We start from the raw sequence: 10,742 nt of genomic DNA on the forward strand, positions 1-10,742 counted from the left end.
GGCGAGCCATCCGAAGCTCAACCCGTTGCATTCAAGGCGACGGAAGAAAAGAAGGAGGAGTCTACACCAAGCCGACAACCAATAGACGCCTCCAAGCTTGACAATGAGGAGATGGCGCTCGTCATCAAGAGCTTCCGCCAAATCCTCAAACAAAGGAGGGGGAAAGACTACAAGTCCCGCTCCAAGAAGATTTGCTACAAATGTGGTAAGCCCGGTCATTTCATTGCTAAATGTCCTATGTCTAGTGACAGTGACCGAGGCGACGACAAGAAGGGGAGAAGAAAGGAGAAGAAAAGGTACTACAAGAAGAAGGGCGGCGATGCCCATGTTTGTCGGGAATGGGATTCCGACGAAAGCTCTAGCGACTCCTCCGACGACGAGGACGCCGCCAACATCGCCGTCACCAAGGGACTCCTCTTCCCAAACGTCGGCCACAAGTGCCTCATGGCAAAGGACGGCAAAAAGAAGAAGGTTAAATCTAACTCCACTAAATATGAATCTTCTAGTGATGATAATGCTAGTGATGAGGAGGATAATTTGCGTTCCCTTTTTTGCCAACCTTAACATAGCTCAAAAAGAAAAGTTAAATGAATTAGTTAGTGCTATTCATGAAAAGGACGACCTTTTGGACTCCCAAGAGGATTGTCTAATTAAAGAAAACAAGAAACATGTTAAGGTTAAAAAGGCTTATGCTCTAGAAGTAGAAAAATGTGAAAAATTGTCTAGTGAGCTAAGCACTTGTCGTGAGATGATTGACAACCTTAGAAATGAAAATGCTATTTTAAATGCTAAGGTTGATTCACATGTTTGTAATGTTTCAATTCCCAATCTTAGAGATGATAACATTGACTTGCTTGCTAAGATTGATGAATTGAATGCATCTCTTGCTAGCCTTAGATTAAAGAATGAAAATTTAATTGCTAAGGCTAAAGATTTTGATGTTTGCAATACTACCATTTCCGACCTTAGAACTAAGAATGAAATGTTGCATGCTAAGGTTGTAGAACTTAAATCTTGCAAACCCTCTACATCTATTGTTGAGCATGTATCTATTTGTACTAGATGTAGAAATGTTGATATTGATGCTATTCATGATCATATGGCCTTAATTAAACAACAAAATGATCATATAGCAAAACTAGATGCTAAAATTGCCGAGCACAACCTAGAGAATGAGAAATTTAAATTTGCTCGTAGCATGCTTTATAATGGGAGACGCCCTGGCATTAAGGATGGCATTGGCTTCCAAAAGGGAGACAATGTCAAACTTAATGCCCCTCCTAAAAATTTGTCTAACTTTGTTAAGGGCAAGGCTCCCATGCCTCAGGATAACGAGGGTTACATTTTGTACCCTGCCGGTTATCCCGAGAGCAAAATTAGGAGAATTCACTCTAGGAAGTCTCACTCTGGCTCTAACCATGCTTTTATGTATAGGGGTGAGACATCTAGCTCTAAGCAACCAACCCGTGCCAAGTTGCCTAAAAAGAAAACTCCTAATGCATCAAATGATCATGCTATTTCATTTAAAACTTTTGATGCTTCTTATGTGTTGACTAACAAATCCGGCAAAGTAGTTGCCAAATATGTTGGGGGCAAGCACAAGGGGTCAAGGACTTGTGTTTGGGTACCCAAAGTTCTTGTTTCTAATGCCAAAGGACCCAAAACCGTTTGGGTACCTAAAGTCAAGAACTAAAATTGTTTTGTAGGTTTATGCATCCGGAGGCTCAAGTTGGATACTCGACAGCGGGTGCACAAACCACATGACCAGGGAGAAAAGGATGTTCTCCTCATATAAGAAAAACAAAGATCCCCAACGAGCTATCACATTCGGGGATGGAAATCAAGGTTTGGTCAAAGGATTGGGTAAAATTGCTATATCTCCTGACCATTCCATTTCTAATGTTTTCCTTGTTGATTCATTAGATTACAACTTGCTTTCTGTTTCCCAATTATGTCAAATGGGCTACAACTGTCTATTCACTGATATAGGTGTCACTGTCTTTAGAAGAAGTGATGATTCAATAGCATTTAAGGGAGTGTTAGAAGGTCAGCTATACTTGGTAGATTTTGATAGAGCTGAACTCGACACTTGCTTAATTGCTAAGACTAACATGGGTTGGCTCTGGCATCGCCGACTAGCCCATGTCGGGATGAAGAATCTTCATAAGCTTTTAAAGGGAGAGCACATTTTAGGATTAACAAATGTTCATTTTGAGAAAGACAGGATTTGTAGCGCATGCCAGGCAGGGAAGCAAGTTGGAGTCCATCATCCACACAAGAACATCATGACGACCGACAGGCCGCTTGAGCTACTCCACATGGATCTATTCGGCCCGATTGCTTACATAAGCATCGGCGGGAGTAAGTACTGTCTTGTAATAGTGGATGATTATTCTCGCTTCACTTGGGTATTCTTTTTACAGGAAAAATCTCAAACCCAAGAGACTTTAAAAGGATTCTTGAGACGGGCTCAAAATGAGTTCGGCTTAAGGATCAAGAAAATAAGAAGCGACAATGGGACGGAGTTCAAGAACTCTCAAATTGAAGGTTTCCTTGAGGAGGAGGGCATCAAGCATGAGTTCTCTTCTCCCTACACACCTCAACAAAATGGTGTAGTGGAGAGGAAGAATCGAACTCTTTTGGACATGGCAAGAACCATGCTTGATGAGTACAAGACACCGGACCGGTTTTGGGCCGAAGCGGTCAACACCGCCTGCTACGCCATCAATCGGTTATATCTCCACCGAATCCTCAAGAAGACATCCTATGAACTCCTAATCGGTAAAAAGCCCAACATTTCATACTTTAGAGTTTTTGGTAGCAAATGCTTTATTCTTGTTAAAAGAGGTAGAAAATCTAAATTTGCTCCTAAAACTGTAGAAGGCTTTTTACTTGGTTATGACTCAAACACAAGGGCATATAGGGTCTTTAACAAGTCCACTGGACTAGTTGAAGTCTCATGTGACGTTGTGTTTGATGAAACTAACGGCTCTCAAGAAGAGCAAGTTGATCTTGATGAGATAGGTGATGAACAGGCTCCATGCATAGCGCTAAGGAACATGTCCATTGGGGATGTGTGTCCTAAGGAATCCGAAGAGCCTCCAAATGCACAAGATCAACCATCCTCCTCCATGCAAGCATCTCCACCAACCCAAAATGAGGATGAGGCTCAAGATGATGAAGGGCAAAATCAAGAAGATGAGCCACCTCAAGACAATGGCAATGATCAAGGGGGAGATGAAAATAACCAAGAAAAGGAGGATGAGGAAGAACCAAGACCGCCACACCCAAGAGTCCACCAAGCAATCCAACGAGATCACCCCGTCAACACCATCCTCGGCGACATTCATAAGGGGGTAACCACTAGATCTCGTGTTGCTCATTTTTGTGAACATTACTCGTTTGTTTCCTCTATTGAGCCACATAGGGTAGAGGAAGCACTTCAAGATTCGGATTGGGTGGTGGCGATGCAAGAGGAGCTCAACAACTTCACTAGAAATGAGGTATGGCATTTAGTTCCACGTCCTAATCAAAATGTTGTAGGAACCAAATGGGTCTTCCGCAACAAGCAAGATGAGCATGGTGTGGTGACAAGGAACAAAGCTCGACTCGTGGCCAAAGGGTATTCACAAGTCGAAGGTTTGGATTTCGGTGAAACCTATGCACCCGTAGCTAGGCTTGAGTCAATTCGCATATTATTAGCCTATGCTACTTACCATGGCTTTAAGCTTTATCAAATGGACGTGAAAAGTGCCTTCCTCAACGGACCGATCAAGGAAGAGGTCTATGTTGAGCAACCTCCCGGCTTTGAAGACAGTGAGTATCCTAACCATGTTTATAGGCTCTCTAAGGCGCTTTATGGGCTCAAGCAAGCCCCAAGAGCATGGTATGAATGCCTTAGAGATTTCCTTATTGCTAATGGCTTCAAAGTCGGAAAAGCCGATCCTACACTCTTTACTAAAATTCTTAAAAATGACTTGTTTGTATGCCAAATTTATGTTGATGATATTATATTTGGGTCTACTAACGAGTCTACATGTGAAGAGTTTAGTAGGATCATGACACAGAAATTCGAGATGTCAATGATGGGGGAGTTGAAGTATTTTCTGGGATTCCAAGTCAAGCAACTCCAAGAGGGCACCTTCATTAGCCAAACTAAGTACACTCAAGACATTCTAACCAAGTTTGGGATGAAGGATGCCAAACCCATCAAGACACCCATGGGAACTAATGGGCATCTCGACCTCGACACGGGAGGTAAGTCCGTAGATCAAAAGGTATATCGGTCGATGATTGGTTCATTGCTTTATTTATGTGCATCTCGACCGGATATTATGCTTTCCGTATGCATGTGTGCAAGATTCCAATCCGACCCTAAGGAATCACACCTTACGGCCGTAAAACGAATCTTGAGATATTTGGCTTATACACCTAAGTTTGGGCTTTGGTACCCTCGGGGATCCACGTTTGATTTGATTGGTTATTCGGATGCCGATTGGGCGGGGTGCAAAATTAATAGGAAGAGCACATCGGGGACTTGCCAGTTCTTGGGAAGATCCTTGGTGTCTTGGGCTTCAAAGAAGCAAAATTCGGTCGCTCTTTCCACCGCCGAAGCCGAGTACATTGCCGCAGGCCATTGTTGCGCGCAATTGCTTTGGATGAGGCAAACCCTGCGGGACTACGGTTACAAATTAACCAAAGTCCCTTTGCTATGTGATAATGAGAGTGCAATCAAAATGGCCGACAATCCCGTCGAGCATAGCCGCACTAAGCACATAGCCATTCGGTATCATTTTCTTAGGGATCACCAACAAAAGGGAGATATCGAGATTTCTTACATTAACACTAAAGATCAATTAGCCGATATTTTTACCAAGCCACTTGATGAACAATCTTTTACCAGACTTAGGCATGAGCTCAATATTCTTGATTCTAGAAATTTCTTTTGCTAGCTTGCACACATAGCTCACTTGAATACCTTTGATCATATCTCTTTTATATGCTATGACTAATGTGTTTTCAAGTCTATTTCAAACCAAGTCATAGGTATATTGAAAGAGAATTGGAGTCTTCGGCGAAGAAAAAGGCTTCCACTCCGTAACTCATACTTCGCCATCACTCCGAGCAACTCTCTCTTCTTTGGGGGAGAAATGAGCATCAAGGAAAAGGACTTCATCCTTTGGGGAGAGAGTAAAAGCTCAAAAGCAAAAGGACCGGATTTCGTCTTTGGTATAATCTTAACTCATTTTCTTATGACCAAAGGGGAAGAAATTACTTCAAGGGCTCTAATGATTCCGTTTTTGGCGATTCATGCCAAAAAGGGGGAGAAAGGAGCCCAAAGCAAAAGGACCGCACCACCACCAACAAATTCAAAAACTTAGTGTTTTCCAAAAGTATTTTTCAATTGGCATTCTATTGTGTTCAAAAGGGGGAGAAAGTAGTATTTCAAAAAGGGTATATCAAAACCCTCTTGAACACTAAGAGGTGGATCTCTTTTAGGGGGAGTTTTGTTTAGTCAAAGGAAAAGCATTTGAAACAGGGGGAGAAAATTTCAAATCTTGAAAATGCTCTACAAACTCTTATTCATTTACCTTTGACTATTTGCAAAAGAACTTTGAAAAGGATTTACAAAAGAATTTGCAAAAACAAAACTCGTGGTGCAAACGTGGTCCAAAATGTTACATAAGAAAGAAACATTCCATGCATATCTTGTAAGTAGTTATATTGGCTCAATTCCAAGCAACCTTTACACTTACATTATGCAAACTAGTTCAATTATGCACATCTCTATTTGCTTTGGTTTGTGTTGGCATCAATCACCAAAAAGGGGGAGATTGAAAGGGAATTAGGCTTACACCTAGTTCCTAAATAATTTTGGTGGTTGAATTGCCCAAACACAAATCTTTGGACTAACTAGCTTGCCCAAGTGTATAGATTATACAGGTGTAAAAGGTTCACACTCAGCCAATAAAAAGACCAAGTTTTGGATTCAATAAAGGAGCAAAGGGGCAACCGAGGGCACCCCTGGTCTGGCGCACCGGACCGTCCGGTGTACCACCGGACAGTAAACAGTACCTGTCCGGTGCACCAGGGGACTCAGACTCAAACTCTTCACTCTCGGGAATTCTCGGAAGCCGGCGCGCTATAATTCACCGGACTGTCCGGTGTGCACCGGACATGTCCGGTGCTCCAAGGAAGCTCGGCCTCCTGAACTCGCCAGCCTCGGGTTCGCGCGGCAGCCGCTCCGCTAAAATTCACCGGACTGTCCGGTGTGCACCGGACTGTCCGGTGTGCCAGCGGAGCAACGGCTCCCTGCGGCGCCAACGGCTCCCTGCGGTGCATTAATTGCGCGCGCAGCGCGCGCAGACGTCAGACTTGCCCATACCGGTGCACCGGACATCAAACAGTACATGTCCGGTGTGCACCGGACACCCAGGCGGGCCCACAAGTCAGAAGCTCCAACGGCTAGAATCCAACGGCAGTGATGACGTGGCAGGGGCACCGGTCTGTCCGGTGTGCACCGGACTGTCCGGTGCGCCATCGAGCAGACGCCTCCAGCCAACGGTCAAGTTTGGTGGTTGAGGCTATAAATACCCCAACCACCCCACCATTCATTGCATCCAAGTTTTCCACTTCTCAACCACTTACAAGAGCTAGGCATTCAATTCTAGACACATTCAAAGAGATCAAATCCTCTCCAATTCCACACAAAACCCTAGTGACTAGTGAGAGTGATTTGTCGTGTTCATTTGAGCTCTTGCGCTTGGATTGCTTCTTTTCTTTCTCACTTGTTCTTGTGATCAAAACTCCATTGTAATCAAGGCAAGAGGCACCAATTGTGTGGTGGCCCTTGCGGGGAAGTTTTGTTCCCGGTTTTGATTTGGAAGAGAAGCTCACTCGGTCCGAGGGACCGTTTGAGAGAGGGAAGGGTTGAAAGAGACCCGGCCTTTGTGGCCTCCTCAACGGGGAGTAGGTTTGCAAGAACCGAACCTCGGTAAAACAAATCTCCGTGTCTCACTTGCTTATTCGCTTGGGATTTGTTTTGCGCCCTCTCTTGCGGACTCATTTATTATTACTAACGCTAACCCCGGCTTGTAGTTGTGTTTATATTTGTAAATTTCAGTTTCGCCCTATTCACCCCCCCTCTAGGCGACTATCATAAATACTTTTGGAAAGCACTAAGTTTTTGAATTTGGTGGTGGTGGTGCGGTCCTTTTGCTTTGGGCTCATTTCTCCCCCTTTTTGGCATGAATCGCCAAAAACGGAATCATTAGAGCCCTCGAAGAACTATCTTCCTCTTTGGTCATAAGTAAATGAGTTAAGATTATACCTAAGATGAAGTCCGGTCCTTTTGCTTTTGAGCTTTTACTCTCTCCCCCAAGGATGAAGTCCTTTTCTTTGATGCTCATTTCTCCCCAAGGAATAGAGAGTTGCTTGGAGTGATGGCGAAGCATGAGTTACGGAGTGGAAGCCTTTGTCTTCGCCGAAGACTCCAATTCCCTTTCAATATACCTATGACTTGGTTTGAAATAGACTTGAAAACACATTAGTCATAGCATATAAAAGAGATATGATCAAAGGTATTCAAATGAACTATGTGTGCAAGCTAGCAAAAGAAATTTCTAGAATCAAGAATATTGAGCTCATGCCTAAGTCTGGTAAAAGATTGTTCATCAAGTGGCTTGGTAAAGATATCGGCTAATTGATCTTTGGTGTTAATGTAAGAAATCTCGATATCCCCCTTTTGTTGGTGATCCCTAAGAAAATGATACCGAATGGCTATGTGCTTAGTGCGGCTATGCTCGACGGGATTGTCGGCCATTTTGATTGCACTCTCATTATCACATAGCAAAGGGACTTTGGTTAATTTGTAACCGTAGTCCCGCAGGGTTTGCCTCATCCAAAGCAATTGCACGCAACAATGACCTGCGGCAATGTACTCGGCTTCGGCGGTGGAAAGAGCAACCGAATTTTGCTTCTTTGAAGCCCAAGACACCAAGGATCTTCCCAAGAACTGACAAGTCCCTGATGTGCTCTTCCTATTGATTTTACACCCCGCCCAATCGGCATCCGAATAACCAATCAAATCAAATGTGGATCCCCGAGGGTACCAAAGCCCAAACTTAGGTGTGTAAGCCAAATATCTCAAGATTCGTTTTACGGCCGTAAGGTGGGATTCCTTAGGGTCGGATTGGAATCTTGCACACATGCAAACGGAAAGCATAATGTCCGGTCGAGATGCACATAAATAAAGCAATGAACCAATCATCGACCGGTATACCTTTTGATCCACGGACTTACCTCCCGTGTCGAGGTCGAGATGCCCATTAGTTCCCATGGGTGTCTTGATGGGTTTGGCATCCTTCATCCCAAACTTAGCAAGAATGTCTTGAGTGTACTTCGTTTGGCTAATGAAGGTGCCCTCTTGGAGTTGCTTGACTTGGAATCCTAGAAAATACTTCAACTCCCCCATCATTGACATCTCGAATTTCTGTGTCATAATCCTACTAAACTCTTCACATGTAGACTCGTTAGTAGACCCAAATATAATATCATCAACATAAATTTGGCATACAAACAAGTCATTTTCAAGAGTTTTAGTAAAGAGTGTAGGATCGGCCTTGCCAACTTTGAAGCCATTAGCAATAAGGAAATCTCTTAGGCATTCATACCATGCTCTTGGGGCTTGCTTGAGCCCATAAAGCGCCTTAGAGAGCCTGTAAACATGGTTAGGATACTCACTGTCTTCAAAGCCGGGAGGTTGCTCAACATAGACCTCTTCCTTGATTGGTCCGTTGAGGAAGGCACTTTTCACGTCCATTTGATAAAGCTTAAAGCCATGGTAAGTAGCATAGGCTAATAATATGCGAATTGACTCAAGCTTAGCTACGGGTGCATAGGTTTCACCGAAATCCAAACCTTTGACTTGTGAATACCCTTTGGCCACGAGTCGAGCTTTGTTCCTTGTCACCACACCATGCTCATCTTGCTTGTTGCGGAAGACCCATTTGGTTCCTACAACATTTTGGTTAGGACGTGGAACTAAATGCCATACCTCGTTCCTCGTGAAATTGTTGAGCTCCTCTTGCATCGCCACCACCCAATCCGAATCTTGGAGAGCTTCCTCTACCCTGTGTGGCTCAATAGAGGAAACAAAAGAGTAATGTTCACAAAAATGAGCAACCCGAGATCTAGTAGTTACCCCCTTATGAATGTCTCCGAGGATAGTGTCGACGGGGTGATCTCGTTGGATTGCTTGGTGGACTCTTGGGTGCGGCGGTCTTGGTTCTTCCTCATCCTCCTTTTCTTGATCAATTGCATCTCCCCCTTGATCATTGCTATCATCTTGAGGTGGCTCATCTTCTTGATTTTGCTCTTCATCAACTTGAGCTTCATCCTCATTTTGAGTTGATGGAGATGCTTGCATGGAGGAGGATGGTTGATCTTGTGCATTTGGAGGCTCTTCGAATTCCTTAGGACACACATCCCCAATGGACATGTTCCTTAGCGCGATGCATGGAGCCTCTTCATTACCTATCTCATCAAGATCAACTTGCTCTACTTGAGAGCCGTTAGTTTCATCAAACACAACGTCACATGAGACTTCAACTAGTCCAGTGGACTTGTTAAAGACCCTATATGCCCTTGTGTTTGAGTCATAACCAAGTAAAAAACCTTCTACAGTTTTAGGAGCAAATTTAGATTTTCTACCTCTTTTAACAAGAATAAAGCATTTGCTACCAAAAACTCTAAAATATGAAATGTTTGGCTTTTTACCGGTTAGGAGTTCATATGATGTCTTCTTGAGGATTCGGTGAAGATATAACCGGTTGATGGCGTAGCAGGCAGTGTTGACCGCTTCGGCCCAAAACCGGTCCGGTGTCTTGTACTCATCAAGCATGGTTCTTGCCATGTCCAATAGAGTTCGATTCTTCCTCTCCACTACACCATTTTGTTGTGGCGTGTAGGGAGAGGAGAACTCATGCTTGATGCCCTCCTCCTCAAGGAAGCCTTCAATTTGAGAGTTCTTGAACTTCGTCCCGTTGTCGCTTCTAATTTTCTTGATCCTCAAGCCGAACTCATTTTGAGCCCGTCTCAAGAATCCCTTTAAGGTCTCTTGGGTTTGAGATTTTTCCTGCAAAAAGAATACCCAAGTGAAGCGAGAATAATCATCCACTATTACAAGACAATACTTACTCCCGCCGATGCTTATGTAAGCAATCGGGCCGAATAGATCCATGTGGAGTAGCTCAAGCGGCCTGTCGGTCGTCATGATGTTCTTGTGTGGATGATGGACTCCAACTTGCTTCCCCGCTTGGCATGCACTACAAATCCTGTCTTTCTCAAAATGAACATTTGTTAATCCTAAAATGTGCTCTCCCTTTAGAAGCTTATGAAGATTCTTCATCCCAACATGGGCTAGTCGGCGGTGCCAGAGCCAACCCATGTTAGTCTTAGCAATTAAGCATGTGTCGAGCTCAGCTCTATCAAAATCTACTAAGTATAGCTGACCCTCTAACACACCCTTAAATGCTATTGAATCATTACTTCTTCTAAAGACAGTGACACCTACATCGGTAAAAAGACAGTTGTAGCCCATTTGACATAATTGTGAAACAGAAAGCAAGTTGTAATCTAAAGAATCTACAAGAAAAACATTGGAAATAGAATGGTCAGGAGATATAGCAATTTTACCCAATCCTTTGACCAAACCTTGATTTCCATCCCCGAATGTGATAGCT

This window comes from Zea mays, chromosome 7 (genome assembly GCF_902167145.1).
Source record: "Zea mays cultivar B73 chromosome 7, Zm-B73-REFERENCE-NAM-5.0, whole genome shotgun sequence".
Classification (NCBI taxonomy): Eukaryota; Viridiplantae; Streptophyta; class Magnoliopsida; order Poales; family Poaceae; genus Zea; species Zea mays.